The sequence below is a fragment of the Anas acuta genome, chromosome 2 (genome assembly GCF_963932015.1).
Source record: "Anas acuta chromosome 2, bAnaAcu1.1, whole genome shotgun sequence".
NCBI classification, from domain to species: Eukaryota; Metazoa; Chordata; class Aves; order Anseriformes; family Anatidae; genus Anas; species Anas acuta.
In genome coordinates, this window is record NC_088980.1 from 15,321,215 (window position 1) to 15,338,659 (window position 17,445).

The window sequence follows — 17,445 nt, forward strand, 5'->3', positions numbered from 1 at the left end:
CTCATGAAATGAGAAGTCTCTGTGATTTTTACCCACAAAGACCAAGAAACAAGTTACAGATGCTAAGCATGAGCACTGTCAAACTTTCATTGGTCATTCTTCCCTTGCCATTGGAATAGCCTTGCTGCCTTTCCACTCTTTCCCTGCCTACCAACCTAGTATGTTTGCAGAAGGTACAAATTTGGTCCCACTCTTTCTGTTGCAGTACTAGCACTGCAAGAAGACCTGGGAGTGGGAGAAGCCACTTGCAAACAGATATCTTGCCCATGACTAACACAGAGATCCTGCTAATTGCACGCAAAGATAAAAGCAATTCACAAAGCTTCCCCCTTCCAGACCTAACCTCCCACTGTGGTGCCTTCTCTTTGCAGTCCTAATGCTTTGGGACCACAATAGAGAGCAGCCAAGTGACATTTTATCATCTGCATACAGCTTGCCAGCTCCCCCAGCCTGTTGTCATTTTCTTACACCAGATGTGCCAGAGTGGGAGGAGATGACAGCAGGTCAAACACCAGGAAGGGGAAGGCCACAGCATGCAAAGAGTCCCCACTGCTCATGGAAACAGGGGGGATGATGTGCATGCATTCGCCTCTCTCCAGCTCAGGGAGCTCCACGAAACAGGGCTGGCAGCTGCAGGGTGAGAGCACCCAGGTTGTTTGGAGAGGAGGGAGTGTGACCAGTGAGGGGCTCAGGTTGGCAGGAGGATGTGGGGAGTTGGAGGGGGACTGCGGCAGGGTCAGGGAGGGCACTCAAGTTAAGGTACTGGGACTCAGTGGCTGAAGGACATATGAGGGAGGGAGAGGCTCTCCACCAGATAAAAATTTTGGATCTTGGCTGGTAGGACCTGGCACTATGGGCACCCCTGTCATAAGCATTTAGAAGCACTTCGGGTTCTGTCTTTCCCAAATGAGTACTTGTAAGTCGCCTTGATGTTAATGAGAATTACACGCACACATCAGGGAAAGAATAGTCCCTCTACAATGGGCATGTGACAGCTAAAGTGCATCAGTCAGCAGGGAAACAAAAGAGGTCATAATTTATGTAAAAGGTTCATTTTTAATGTAAATTCTGCCCCCAAATTCTCTGCTTACCAGCCTGAATCTGTGGTATTTGGCAGTGGAAAATGAAAGGGGTGAAAAACTCACTGCTGGCAGGTAAATGCATAATGTGATAGATTGATTTAAAATCCTTGTCATCTTCCTTTTTCACCTGCATACATAACGATCCTCTGTTAGTCATTAGGGCTCCTTGTACCTTCACCACTCTAAAAAAAATATTGGCTTTGAAATGATACTTCATTGTTAAGGAATTTTTGTCAGCTAGCTCCATTTATCGATGTATCAAAGCCATTTTACAAGAGATAGGCTCCGCTTTGGCACCAGTAGTGCATACATTACGTGCCTTGTGAGGACTTGCATCTCATTCCAGCACTGAATGGAAGTGCCAAGAGCCACCACAGTACATAATGAGACATGTCACCCCGCATTGGAGGCAGCAAGGAGACATGAATGAATCGGCCCCCGATGTTTTCCCATGGCCAGAGATGAGAGGAGCAGGCACACAAGGGGTCACCTAGACACATGCTCAGGGTACATCCCCGCACCAGCAGAGAGGGCTCTGCTGTAGACCCCCAGGGTGGAGGTAACATATGTCACTAAGCCGAATTTTTCTGTTGATCTATTTACACCTCCTCCCCAGACAGCATGAGCCATGCCAGCAAACACTCTTTTCTCCAGCCATATGTGCGTCTGCTACAAGGGCTTTTTTCAGCATACCGGTGATAACTGGGGGTGTCACACTGTTTTTTGAGCAAAATTTTGCAGCATAAGCCAAACCACAGAAAGAGTACTATGAAGTAACTACCTCCAGAGCTCTTCAGGGTGTCTTGTGAATTAAATCATTTTTCTTTGTCCTTTTGTTTAGATCTTTACCTTGTGTTGCCAAGCAACTGGACAGGGAAAGTTAATGGCAAAGCTCCCATTTTAGACTAAGTAGGAGGTCTTTGAACTGAGTTGGTATGGAGTGGAAAAGACAAGGGTTAGCCCCTCAGAGAAGAGAAAGATCCCACACTCATTTGGATATTTTGTCTTTTCTATGCATCCTAGAAATAGAGGATGCTGCGGCAGAGCTAGCCAAAGGCAGGGCTTTCTTGTTTGTGGCTTATTAACACATCAGTTCAAGGAAACTGAGCCCAAGTGCAGGCAATGTGCTGAGAGATGTCAAAAAGAAAATAGCATAGCACCAGTGATTCCTACTCCAAATTATCTTACCAATATTTCTGCCTCAAAAGAAAAATCTCAACCCAATTCACTGACACTCAAACCACTTTTAGCCTTAGCCTCTGCAGCCCCAGAAAGAATCTCTGCCTGCTGTAAATTATAGCGAAGCTATAAAGGATGCCACGGCTTCCTGGCAACAACACCTACTGCACTTTTCAGATGACAAATTCAGTGCCCACAGCTTCCCTGTGATTTGGGACATACATTTTTTCAGTCTGGAGGTTGATAGCTTGAATGGGAAAGCACAGCCCAAGACACAAGGAAACTGTTGCCTTACACTGGCTCCCACACACAATTTTGCACAACTCACTGAACACAGTCATTGGACTCAAGGAGTCCTGGCCATTAGGCACTTCTACCCACTACCATCAAAGAGTGCTGACCCTGGTCCCTTCTATTCACTGCCTTGAGTTTTCTTTTAGTAGTATTGTTAATGATCCCAGTCCTGTTTTCTAGTTATACTACAGAATATCCACATGGCCTAAGGCTAGGATTTCAAAAGACGTGTGTTACTTCTAATTACCTGCTTCATTTTCTAAACTTGTGGTTTTAGAAAGTATTAATTAGATTGGTCTAGTTAGTAGTATTTTCAATTCATGGTTTTGTCATGCCTTGTACATTTGGCATTACTCCCAGGATCTCAGATAGTGAACTCAGGACACCACACAGGGACATTTCCAGCTCTCTTGGCAGAGAAGAAACCCTGGGAAAGTTGAAGCATTTGTACCTGAAGACTCAGAACACCAAAAAAAGTATTAAAGAAGAAACTTCTTGATTTTTTAAACTAAAAAAAGTCAGTTCAATGACACAAGAGGTCCTGTTTGACTCATCTAGACAGAGCCTGTGAGGCCTTGCCAAGATAGAGGAATTCATCTTCAAAAGTTATAGGTGCTATTTGTGCCTCATTTCATCTCTGAAGGTCAATGAATGCATCAGTTGGAACATGTAGGAGGTGTGAATGGAAGCCAGATTCAATAAGAAGAGAGTTTAGAGTCTGTTGGGTATTTATGAGAACCAACGGGAGCACAGAAAAAGACGTGGGAAAGGCAGATAAGTACTGAGGGCTCATGGGAAGAACTTAGTAGTCCCAAATAGAGCTGGAGAGGAGTCATGCTTCATAGGGATGCAGACCTGGAAACAACCTCCTCCCCTGTCTAACTGGCAAACCTCTTCTGAAGTGAACAATATTCTATATTTATTATTCCCCATGTTTGAAAAAAAAATAAAAAAAGAAAAGAAAAGAAAAGAAAAGAAAAGAAAAGAAAAGAAAAGAAAAGAAAAGAAAAGAAAAGAAAAGAAAAGAAAAGAAAAGAAAAGAAAAGAAAAGAAAAGAAAAGAAAAGAAAAGAAAAGAAAAGAAAAGAAAAGAAAAGAAAAGAAAAGAACTATTGCAGATGAAAAACTGTATCGCAATAAGAAGAAACTACAATCAAGACTAGTTATTGCCACAGAATATTGTAAGAGTTGTGCTGAGAGTTGTGCTGAGACTACCACAAATATATTCCTAACACATTTTGATCTGACAGCGCAGTTCCTGTGATTCTGTCTAGTGTAATATCCTGTCTCTGGGAAATTCCAACACCAGCAGATTCAGAGGACAAGAGAAGAAACGTCTAATAGTTGAATAGCGCTACTAGTCAACACTACAAAAATATTATCCAAAAGCCTAACAGCACAAGATTGATTTCTGAGAGTCATTCCACGCTGTAACAAATGCCCCATATGCAATAACAGCACACTGCTTACAGCTTATATGAATTACAAATGAAAAAGTCTTTTTGTTATGTCTAACAACATCTTGGAATTTTAGCAGCCCATGTCTGAAAACAGTAAAGGTTAACTGATCTAATCTAGCAAGGTAAAATCAGTGGTGAGCTGTAAGAAGTAGGAAAAATCTTGTAGGTTTAAAGCCAAAGAGATCCAACTTTAAGATCTCAGCTAAAATTATAGAAAGTCATCAATATGTCAACATTATAACACAATTGTACACAACCCAGCTCACAAGACTAGATCTAATATTTCTGTATTAACACCTTAGGTCTTCTAAACAGGAAGTTACACTGCAGACCTTTCTTCCAAGATCTCTGATAAGGTTGACACCTGTGTGTAAATATGCATATATATGTACATATGCGTGCATGTGTATATAGTTGTTGTTAAAATTTGTGGTTTTTACACTTGTATTACTTTGTAACTAGATATGTTCACACCTGCCAAACCTCTTTTTTTTTTTAGCAGAAAAGACAAAAATAAATTTCTCTTTGTAAGTATCTGCTTCTTCAGAGTCACCTAACCACCATTATAGCCTTCCTGGCTCTTTGCTAGTCTTACGTAATTAATGTCAGTTGTAGATTAGTAAGAATATTCTGTGACAGACATAACAGAGCAATTCTAGTCAGACTGTAGACAGATCAAATTGTGTCTTTAGTTATATTTTAAAACATGAGAAATACAAATTTTACATAATGCTAAGAGGGCTAGGAGTACATTGTTCTGGTTTCGGTCCTCCTGAAGGGACAAGAGATATCACACTAACAGGAAACCACAAGGCAAATACACAGAGTTAAAAGAAAATGCCTCATAATTTCAACATCAGTCTTTCTCCCTCCTCCCACACCCTGGGTTCTTAATGGAGAAACAGATCAGTGTGGATGACCACAGGTTGCTTGCCTAGAGGCTGAGAAGACAATATCAGGCTTCATTGTTAAGCCTGATCCAGAAGGATCAAAGATGTCCATAGAAGACAGACTTTGCCTGAGAGAGGTCCTTGTGCCAGCATCAGCTACCATGAGAGTGTAGAGAAGACAACAGATCACCTCCAAAGAAAACTGTGGAATAAAACAGAAAGAAGCCTTTGTAAAGGCTGCCATACTACTGCTTTGCTCCCAGCTGGCAGGTGGCCCATGTTGCTGGTAGTCTGAGCTGCAAAACCTTCTGGTACTTAGGAGATAAGGACAGATACTGAGCCTGTGGAATAAACAAGATGTAGACTTCCCCCTTCTAAGGATTTATGCCAAACAACCAAGTTCCAACACCAATGCCTGTATTATATTTTCTGTGGTCAAGCATATAGCCAGACACTACTGGAAACTCATAGTATCCTACCTAAGCTACTATTTTGAGGTGGTATTCAGAGCTGAGACTTCACGATGTGAGATGCTATTTAGAGCATAGGGGTGCACAGTCCTCTCCTGCCATTTCTCTCACTGACTTCTCATGCTATGAATTTTAAATTTTTCATAGTGTTATTTGAACTATAGTGACTTTGCTATTTGAACCTCCCACTTACGTTTGAGTCATTCTTCCCAGGAAAAGTAGTTGGTTAATATAAAACCATGGCCAGGAAATCAAGGGCTTTTCTTTCTGCTCCCAGTTCTGGCAATGCCTCTCCCCAACTGATCAGCCTAGTCTCAGGCCTCACCACCCCTGTGCATATAGAATATTTTAATGCTTGTGCAGATTGGAGAAACAGTCTGCTTACCTGTAAGACGAAAACAGCCCCATACAAACACCAAGAGTTTTATAAGCAAGGAACTCTCTATGTGCCATATGGCATTGATATTGATATATCAATATACTCCTCCCTAACTGCAGCAGATGCTTAGAAGTCAGTAGTTTAACCACACAATATAAAGCACTTTTGTGTCCTTTTCTGTGAGCAAGAATAAGCCAGATGCTTTTCCACAACATATTGGCAGAAATATGGTGCTATACAGCCAGAGAAAGCAAAGTTTACCTCCACTGCAGATGAGCCCCTACAGACCTGCTTTTTAAATCATACTTTTTTAAAGCTGATTAATCTTGACAAAAGATTTACCTACTGATAGCTATCCAGATGATCAAATACATCTGAAACTGAGACTGATGTATCATCAAGGAATATGAAACTCCCCTAATGTCACAATTATATTTTTCATATTTCTTTTTATAATACCATTAGACAAAGGAAACAAATTAGTGATTTTCATTTTTCCTCCATTAATCTTTTTTTGCTCCTTTATCTTCTCTATTCACTCATTTATCTTCTTTCTCATTTCCTCAGAGAGCAAACAGTGCTAGCCTCCTTTCCTGTTTCCCTCATTAAATATAATCTTAATTATTTTTACTTTACCCCTACCCGTTAGTTTTTAAAGTTCTCTTCCAGCTGCATATATTAACACCTCACTACTCCAATCATTCTCTGTTGCAAATATCATCACCTAATTTTGGCACCTGAATCTTTGCTCTTTGATCCTTTAATTGGCATCTGCTGTGGAGTTCCTATGGAGATTTGCTCATTCACTGCTAAACTCCCTGGTAATTCACATCACCAATTTCTAAGGCTCTACCTGTCTGTATTTCACGGTGGGCTTCCACAGGTGTTTCAAGCCAACTGAAGACCATGCAGCCACTGAGAAGGGGTGACCCTGCCATCCCAATGTCTGTGGTTGTATGTCACCATCCCACTGCTTGCACTGGCATCACCACTCTTGTAACCGCACTGCCAGCCAGACCACAACTGTGCTTTCAGTTCTCTGTGCTTTTTTTTGGTACTGTAAATTTTCAGGGAAGTTAGTTGGTGCAGGACAGCAGGGCTAGAAGCAGGACTGCCTCTCTCTGCCTTGGGGCACACTGACAGGCTTACAGCACACATGAAACTGTTGTCTGGTAAGTGCAAAGACCACACAGTGACAGGCAGAAATGTGCATTTAAACTCTCTCCAGCTACCACTTTTCTCTTTAAATCACAGCCACAATTTTACATGGGCATAAAATTGTGCCCTTTGCAGGGAGAGGCTTGCTATTTGCTTCACTGAGCAATTGAACCTTGGCAGGCCTTCCCTTCAGCCAAAATCAGAGCCCACTGCATGAAGGGAACAAGTCTTGCAGCCCTTAGTGATCAACTTCAACAGAAATTTGGCTGGAGTGGGGGAGGGAAAACCATTAACGAATAGGTCTAAAAATAAACGCAAGGGTTTCCTGACATTGTTTTCTATTCTTCTGTATTCATCTAATGAGGGAAAAAGAACAGTGGGATTCAAACTGCATTTTAGTTTGCAGCTAATATTCAGGTCCCAAGAACATATATACACAATGGGAGGACTCAGAAACGAGCAGGTCTTGACTGATGCCATGATGACCTTCACTTCTATTGTTCCTGGGTGTTGTGAGAGAGAAATCACTCACCATCACCAATACCTCTTCAAATTACTTATTACAAGGTTAGGTGTCCAAGGACTTAACACTTAAGGGCTTTTTTTTTCCTGCAAAAGCTCAACCATTTCTTTTATAAAAGAAACCAGTATGTTACATTTATAGGTAACATCTTAAACTCTTACATGTCAGAGAATATAATGAAAGCTCTAATTGTTTCTTTCGGTATCTTCAGGGAACCTGCCAGAAATTCTCCCATATCTGCAGCAGCCAAATACACAACTTTTCTAGCAATGTATCTATCTATGTCATAGGACAGGCTTGAAAAAGAGGCGACAATATTGATCTTTCAGAAATCTATACAAAAACTATTTAGGTTCATCTATCTTGAATACCGCAATTACAGAGCACAGCTCTGACTGTTAGATTCCTTGATACATGTTGAAATCTAGCAGTTTGAGTATTTACTTTCTCCTTCTTACAAAAGTATCTCATTGCAAACTGCCCTAAAGGTATTCAGAGAAATCCACAAGTTTTCCTAATGGTTTTCAAAAGTAAAGAAAAAAAAAAAAAAAAAAAAGCTTGTTTCTTAGTCTTCTGTTATGCAAGTTATATGTAAGGGGCAAGCTCCACTGGGGTCTGGAAGTGTATGGAGTCTGGGGTACTGAAGTAGCAATCACTTGGCAGATATTATGACAAAATGAACATACAAGTAAAGACAAAGTTCTGGGGCAGTTTACACTGATGGTTCCCAAACTTGGGATGACATGGTTACAACAATTGACTATGTGCTAACTTCTATAACAGCCTTGGGCTGCTTCCTTTGAGTCATTAGAGTAGCAGGCAATTCATTTCTACCGTATTCTCTCTCAAAATAAAATGACTACAATAAATAAATAAATAAATAGAACCAACAGGATGAACTTATTTACTGATTGTGGCTGGGATGGACTAAATTTTCTTCTTTGGTTCTGTGTTTTGGATTTGTGACCAAAACAGTGTTGATAACACACTAACCTTTAAGCTGTTGCTGAGCAGTGAAAAAATTGGGAGGGAACAAAGCTGACCCCACCTGACCAAAGGGATATCCCATACCACATGACATTATGATCAGCAGCAAAAGCTGAGGGTAAGAAGCAGAGGGAGCAGAATGTCCATTAATGGCATTTGTCTTCCCAAGTAACTGCTACATGTGATGGTGCCCTGCTTTCCTGTAAATGGCTGAACATCTGCCTACCAATGTGAAGTGGTGGATGAATTCCTTATTTTGCTTTGCCTGCACATGCAGCTTTTGCTTTACCTACCAAACTGCCTTTGTTTTGACCCATGAGTTTTCTCACTTCTGTGTTTCCAATTCCCCAGTTCCAATGGGGAATGTGCAAGCAGCTGTGTGGCGCTCAACTGCCTACCAGCGTTAACCCACCACGACTTATTTCATCTTTTTTTCTGTGCCGGTCACCCTTGACTCCATTTCATGGAATTTAAGATCCCAAAGGATCATTGGTTCACCTTGTCTGACCTTCAGTGCACAAAGAGACGTATAATTCACTCACAGCCTCAGGCAGCTCACTACAGAGCTCTCAGGCATTTTGCCATATCTTGCAAAACAAAACCTCTCCAGCAATAGTCTGCCTGCCCTTTCCTCTTCAAGTGGTCAGCTTCACAAGACCAACTCAGAAGCTACCTCCCTCACACCTTGGCCACCTCCGAACAGCCAGCTGGATTGGACTTCTACACAATATTACACCTACAAAAATTTCTCTGCTTATCGGATAACAGAAGTACCTTTCTAAAGCTGTAACACAATGCAGGAAGACAAGCCTATCTCTAGCCTGCCTAGCAGTCTTTATTATTTACCTCCCCTGGTATCCACTGATAGCTAAAGAACATGCCTCCACGTCTGGGCTCTTTCTCTCTGCAAGATTTTCGTGAGCTACTTTCATATTAGACCTTCGTCACAGGGCTTACGGGTGTGTTACTGAACATTTGGCATTTTTTTAGAAAATACCATACTGAACTTTTACGAGTTCATGAACTGATTCAAATAACCCCATAAGAGCAATGCAAAATTGTAAATAAGGCAGCAGTGGCCATTTACTATGATATCCTTCTCTCTCCTAGAGTTCTGGTGAAGATCCAAAAAAGAATTAGGAATGGGGCAGATTCTTCTGGGATCCCACATCCTTTTGGCCTGGATGAGAAACTATCCACCACACTGACATCAGCTGGGTAGGAATTATGAAGCCCAGGGCCCCAGTGCCAGGTTACCTGCTGCTCTTTTAATCATTAGCGCCTACCCATTGTGTCGCAGTGCTATCATTCATTAGGGGGCAGAGTGCCTTGAACACAAGATGGAGATACTATCAGCATTGTTTCTGTGTACATATCCTGTTTTAGCCCTTTTTTCTTTTAGGTTCTGCCCTACCTGTGACTTCTCCATGACCTTACCACTTGTTCTGTGTGAGTGCCTCTGGTTATTGCACATCTATGTTCATATGCTTTCCTGTTGTTGCTTTACCTTCATCTGCTGCACGCACTCCCAGCAGACAAAGTACAAGGTGGAGAGGGCAGAAGCTGTAGACAAAATGCATCAATTGAGAAGAATAGGGGTATGAAAAAGACCTCAAAACCACAAATTGTGCTAGATATAACAAAGCACTACGTCCACAGCTTCCCCATGTAGTTCTTCTGATGTAGTTTAATGTGACAGTTCACAATGTACAGAGACCTAAGTGCTCTCCTTCACCACTCTGTTCTGTGAGTATTAGCTGAGGAAAGTGGCTAAATATTTCATAAACTGGTTTGGGGTTTTTTGAAGTTATGTTTCATTTCTTTTGTTTTGTTTGTGTGCTTGTTTTATTGTTTGTTTGTTTGTTTTGTTTGTTTTTGTTGTTGTTTTGTTTGTTTTTGTTGTTGTTTTTTTAAATACAGTAATAAATTAGAATAGTTCAGTTGGAAGGGACCTACACAGATCATGAAGTTCAACTTCCTAACCACTTCAGGGCTAATGAAAAAGCATGTTCAGGGCTAACCAAATGTTAAAGCATATTGTTAAGGGCATTATCCAAATGCCTCTTGAAGACTGACAGGCATGGGACATCAACCACCTCATAAGAAAGCCTGTTCCAGAGTTTGACCACTATCATGGTAAAGAAAAGTTTCCTAATTTCTAGTCTGAACTTCCCATGGTGCAGCTTTGTGCCATTCCCAGGTGTTTTATCATTGCTTCCCAGGAAGAAGAGACTGCCGCCTCCCTTTCCATTTCACCTTCTCAGGAAGTTGCAGAGAGCAACAAGATCACTTCTTGGCACCCCTTTTCTCCAAACTGTTATTAGGGACAACAGTAGAAAATATTAATCTGTGTGCAACAGCAAATGATCTGGAAAGGGATGAAGTCTAGTGGGCAATACCTTTTAGCACAGAAGATAATGCTTGCTTGTCCCTTGGAGCATAAGCTTCACTTTCCATGTGATGATTGCATTTTATTGGTGCACCCCTTTCTGCAGAAAGACCTAGGGCTGTCAACCTTTCCTCTGCATTTTCACCCTCCATCTCACCAGCTACAAAGCCTTTGTTTTGCCCAAGAGAAGTGTGTACATGGTTGGCTGGTAAAGCTAGTATGTCTTCAGTGGGAGGTACAGCACACAAAAAGGAGCCAACCAGGCCAGGAGGCAGCTGTTTCTCCCCTGCACTGATCCAGACAGCAGGCCGCAGCAAAAATCCCTTTTTCAGTCCCTGCTCATCTCCTGATGATATAATTACTTGATCAAGCCACAAGAGGAGGTTTTACAGTCAGGACAGAGCTGGGAACAGAGTATTCTGGAGGCTGATCATGGGTTACAGACATTCTTCTTTATGAGAAAAGACCAGTCTGAAGTCTGATCATATTTAGGAAACATTGCAAAGTTTCCTAGAGAAAGATATTGTTCACAAAAATCCCCCCTAGTCCTATCCCTTTAGGATGAGAAAGACCACCCCATACAGAAGAATGGCTCTGTAAAGGCAGAAATATCAAAGACTGTGGAAGCCATGAAGAACTTTGATGTTAATTCTTTGTTAAAAAAAAAAAAAAAAAACCTGCATATGATGGCATGAAATAAAGTGAATGGATAGACAAAGACTGTCCTGTCATTCTGAAAACCAGCCTCCCCTCCAGACTCACCACTGCCCATCTTCAGGAATGTCTTTTCACTTCTTGGTGCCTTTTTCTATTTTCTGCTCGAAATATTAAACATATTGGTTCTTTAGAACCAGTAGGAATAAACCATTACTTTTGACAATAATGTCTGAGATCTAGCTAATTTAGAATTATAAAAATATTGTATAAAAATGAAAATGATATAATACACAATTGGTGGGGTACTTGTTATAAAGCTGTGAATATAATTTAAAGCTGGAATAGATCTCTGTATTTGTTTAATTTCATCTCCTACAGGTCACTGAATAAATGAATTCCCTGAATTTTTTATTTAAAAATACAGTTTGACATAATATATCACAAGCTTCTGACCAATTATCCTCCTTACTAATAAATTACACTTTTATCAGCTAAAAATTAGATAAAATATTGTAATTCTGTCTAGAATGTAACACAGTAAAACATTGGTTCCTTTTTTCATATAACATTTGATTTACAGGTTAAAATTCACACAAGATTTTAAATATGTAAAGAGAGATTTTCACTACTGTGACAGCCTTTAAAAATAGTCAAATACATACAGTGTTGGCATTACTGAAAACCTGCGTAGAAACCGAGTTTGTATCCAAAGTCAGTTAATCTCTTTCCAAAGCGCATTATAAATAAGAATTGATGTGGTAACATTTTAAAATTGTATTATCAAGAAAGTCAGGTCTAAACGTACCATTTTAACTTGATTTGCCATTTCTCATTATCATTTTACTATTTATTTTGTCCCATTTTTCAATTGAATGACTTAAGTATTGCCCTTGAGATGCTCCTATTTATAGCATATCTTAGAATTTATTAGGTTCACAAAAACTCAGTCGATGATGTTGACCTTTACAAGAAAGAATCACTCAGACTCCTTAATTCCATTTCACTGCATTGCAGTGGTAGCTATCTTTCTCTGTTTTATCTAAATTTTACTTACTAATTTCACTACCCTAAGGCTGTCTCAAACAAAACGACATTTTCAAGCTTCATTTTTTCATAGCTTCTTTATTAAATGCAAATGTTCTCCTTTTGTAGTTTTCTTTTTCATTAAATTTAGGATAATAGAAAAACTGTCAAGAAAATATATATATATAAATATAGTTTCCGAATTCCAGTTGTGAAATATACCTGCAAAGGTAGAGAAGCCTTACCTTCCAGAAAAGCACGGCCAAGTTCCACCAAAGAAACAAACTGAAAGAATGACCGACTGGGTCATCTCACACTAATGTGGGTTATCTACTTCAAAATGAATAGAAAGAACAGGAAAGAACTAGAAATACCAGCATACAAGAAAAAAAGTATGCAAAACTGAATTAAGTTAGTAGATTATGAAGAGGTTAAATAAAATGTCAGTGCAGGGAGGAACATACATCACTGAAAAACTTCAGCACACAGAGCAGATAGCGTGACTACTGATTCACAGAAAAGAAGGTGATGGCAGGTTAATTAACCACATTTCATGTATCTGTAGAAAGATCACAAAAGGAGCAGAGACTAAGAAATGGTAGTAAAAGCTGCTATATTTTAATTTTCAGAGCAGAAATTGGCCTGGAGTTTGTTTGTAATTGCTGTTACTAACTGCTGACTATTTCATTCTGGCATTCAGGAGTATTTGCCCAGTGAGCAATGCCTGAACACAGAGGTTCGTTTAAAAAAAATCAAGGGAATCTAGAAGGATGACAAGCCCAGACAGAATCAGAATATTTACTCAATCAGAGCAAAATTCAAAAGCAAAAACCCCAATGCAACAGAATGCGACAGTAAATTTACCATCGTCAAATTTACCATTGTCACAGGGAAATTGTGCCATGTGGTAGGATCATGGGAGATCATAGTTCCAGCATTTCTTCCCACCTCTTTTAGTGATTACAAAAAAGGCTGCAAAAGTGTTTCCTCTCTGAAAATGTAACATCTTTTCTGTCTTGCAGCATATCTCTGCAACCCAGAGTCAGCCCATGACCCTGGCTGCAAGGAGAGCCACTGGAACTCAGGTGGGAAATGGTAGTAAGAGGCAGGCAAACATCCCATCCCAGCTGAGGCATCCCAATGCAAAAGAAGTGATATCCAGATCTAGAGCATGGAAAACTCTCCTCTCCAGTGCAGAGCGACAAACCTACCAGTTTACAGCATGCATTTGCAGACAAATGGACACTACTTTACAGACTGGGGACACTCTTGACCTTCCTTGCAGTGCATGGTATTCTAAGAGGTGTCCAGCAATCATAATAACTGAACTTACAATACCTAATGCCTACCCAGTGATAGCAAATCATTTTATTATTATACAAAATAGGAATAACACATAAGAACCATTTCATTTTGTCATACACAGATTAAAATATGGATCTGCAATAATAAAACTGCAATAGAAAAATAGGAGGCAGGAATATATCCTTCTAGGTTATGCTTATCGATTAAGATTTCCCCAGTCGCTTGTACACAGGAGCTGGCTTGTGTGTTGGGCTACTCACCTCCTTACCCTGAAGGTGAGAATTTTCCAGAAAGAACTGCATCTTACCAGCTTATATGGTCAGAGATGGTTGTCCCTGTTGTCACCTTTGACACATTGGAAAATCTTTTCTATGAGGATTTGCCACTTCATCTTCTGTGACAAGTCACAAAGCAGTGTGAGAAACTAGGTTATTTTCCTTTCCATTCATCCTTGATGTTTCTATGAGTCACATATCCATTGGATTCCCCAGCTACTTTTCCCATGAGTATTTCTAAGGGGGTGAAAAGGAAAGGAGGGTGAAATTTGTCATCTTATAGACAAGTCTCTGGAGTGTGCTATTTATGGGATACATCTACCTTCTCACTGACCTTGCCTCCTTTGCAAATTTATATATCCATTAGAATTTATTAACTATGAATACATTAGGCTCCAGGTGCATTACAAAGTGTCTAGAAAATGTTTTAATAAAATATCCAAACAGCATGTCCAGATAATGCCTGCAATGTCCCCATATGTCTTACTGCACAGATCACACAACTTAGTATGCCCTGATAATATGACCTGCAATAGGTATCATCAGCTATATTCATTAGCATTTAAGATAGGACAAAAAGACAAGCTACTAATAAGTGCTTTCAGTTTTCTAGCTGTTCTATTTGCTATTTAAGAGCATAATATTTTAATTAATTTTTTCCCCCATTATGGAAATAATTTTGAAGCAACTTTCCTTCTGGTTGCTTAAGCAGGTTCATTACAATGCAGTGCAATTTACCCAGCTGGACAGGTCTGCAGGTGGCCAGAAACCCATTAGAGAGGTATCTACCTACTACAGGGGAAACTAATATTCAGGAGACAGGAAATCTCACTGGGACTTCGATTTTGCCAGGCATTAACACAGTTGACTGGGTAGCAGGTGGCTGGAAGCATAAATTTCCCTGTAACTTATTTATTAGGGCTCCCTTGCCTCCCTCCTTCTAGAATTATAACATGCTCTTGGCATTGATAAACCCCAGCAAGGGCACACTGTAAAGACACAATTAGCAAAGTCTCGATAAATATTTTTTATCTGTTTGACCTAAACTCTTTGAGCCAAACTGGGACCCTGTGTGGATATTATTTTTTTTTTCTGAGAGGAGAAAATAAATTATTTCTATGATGCAAGCCTCCTCATTTAGAAATAGCATATAGCAGCCTGTCTTCTTTAACAGAACAAGAGTCAAGGAGGAATTATGTTTTTCTGTCACGGTTCCAAGCCTCTTTTCAGCCAACTTTCTGCTTGGAAAGCTCTCCATCAACTTTTTTTCCTATGCCATAACCTGCTTTTCCTCTGTGGCCTTTTTCCCCTCTCTTTTTCTCTGTATGTTTCCATGATGTTTTCTCTCCCACTAAAACCCTAGCCCCTCTGTTCATTCCCATGAAAACTGTTTGAGCCACATATGCCTGTGAGCTGTTTGCATGCTTCAGTTATCTAGTACCGCAAAGGGGCTCATCTGTAATTTGCAAGTCTTGGGAAGAAAAGCTTAGCACCACACACACCAGCTCTAAAGAGGTTTATTTCTGTGTGTAATGGGAGCGTAGAGAAGAAGAATACCATCTATTTGTTCATCTCCTTCCTTCATTTTCTTTATTGTTTAGAGGACAGCTGGGAGGAAAAACATAGAAAACTCTCACATGAGTGCTTTGGGGCTAGTTGTTGAAATTCCCTAGAATATTCTGAAAAATTCAGTGTTAATTCACAAATACTGAAGGCTGTATGATTGCACTACACCACAGATGTAGGACCTTGTGAACTGGCACTCACTACACTGTCATTTCCATTGCACACTCACCTGTCTTGCCAGACCAAGGATGAAATATTACATTCATACATTTTTTTCACAGCTCACTCAGGACAAACACACATTCTCTCTCCAGCCTCATGACCACATTTGCCAGATGTGGGTTTGTGTGGTACCTGATTATCCATTGCAGGAGCCCTGTGCCAGAAGAATGCCTGCTGCCTGCTTTAGGGCTGCCTTAGCCCTTCTGCATCCATGTTGCACTATTTGACACACCACCACGTCACATACTGCATAAAGAGGTCTTGGAGAAGCCTGGGAGGGCTGCAGCATTCATCCTGCAAGCACAAAACTTTTTGGAAAACACATTGCCTTATGCAAATCAAAGCAATTCTTCTCCCTGCCCACTCCCTGCTAACACCCACACATCTTTTTCCTGGAACTTGTAGTCTCCAAGTAAGCAGTAGATGCAGAAAGATGATACAGTTACTGTAAGTGGTTTGGAAAATGGAAGTGGGTCTTATGTCTGCTTTTAAGAAATTTCATTAATAAGTAAACATATCCATAAATATTCTGGATAAACCAGAGGCAAGAAGGACACACATTTCAGCTACTTAGAAGCAGGAAAAGCAAGAAAGGATTTTTTTTTCACAAACTCTTCCTGTAAATTACATGGGAAAGCTGCATAAACCTTCTTTGACCTGGTTTAGCCATATGCTGTTTTTTCCTGTTAAAATATTCACATATAATTAAGTATCCAGAGGCAAAGAGGAACAGAGCTCATGGAGATGTAAGAGGAGTCTGCACAAGCCCTTCTCCCTCACAACACAAACTCCAAAAATCTCAAAAACAGCCAATGTAAATTCAGTCTTTGGAAAGCTGGCTTTAGCTCATTGCCATTTTCTTTGTCCTTTCTCCTAAATGATTTCAACTTTTCTCTTTTAAAGTATGCATACAGAAAATGAATCATTATACTTATTTTTCTTTTCAGCCTTTTAGTACCAGACGCCTTTACTAGACAAACTTTGTGTTTTTGATTCACACATCTCAACTTAATAGCAGTGTAAGATCTTTTAAATTGAGCTGTTAAATAATAAACTTGACCACAAATATACAACCATTGCAATAAACTCACATCAGCCATTCAGACACAATGGTGATAAGAGCTGAGATGACTAGAAAGACACTGTTAAGGCCACTTAAAGGGCAATAACAAATAAATGCTATCAGCTGTGTTTTCTCTCAAAAAAAAAAATCAAACAAACAAAACCACCCTTTCTTCAGAATCTTCAGCTCTTTGCCTTATTTTAACATGCAAAAGCACTGGGACATTTTTGCAGCCTCTTGACCCCAAGCGAAGGGTCTCCATCAAACTCAGTTGTTCTTGCATATGGTCCCAAAAGATTTTATTCATAGCTGTGTTGTGTAAATGAGAATTGTTGCCCCTTTGGAGTACATAGAACAAGTGTCTGCCAACGTCCACACACAGCAGGGCTCAGGTATGAGAAGGGGTCACCATGTGTGAGGATGGGCAGCCCTGAGGCGGTCTGTCTCAGCACACTGGAACTGCCCATCCCAGAAACCTGGAAGGCTGAGGCAAACTATCCCAGGCTGCTGGGCACAGGCAGACA

At 40.3% G+C, this 17,445-nt stretch overlaps 1 long non-coding RNA gene across 1 annotated transcript; it reads right to left on the minus strand.

The window, feature by feature from the left end:
• Positions 1 to 11,868: 11,868 nt before the first annotated feature.
• Positions 11,869 to 16,990, minus strand: LOC137852162 (uncharacterized). Its single transcript, XR_011093686.1, has 3 exons — positions 16,950 to 16,990; positions 15,991 to 16,152; positions 11,869 to 14,307 (listed from the first exon to the last, which is right to left on the minus strand). It is a non-coding gene; the product is annotated as an uncharacterized lncRNA (long non-coding RNA).
• Between the last annotated feature and the right edge of the window lie 455 nt (positions 16,991 to 17,445).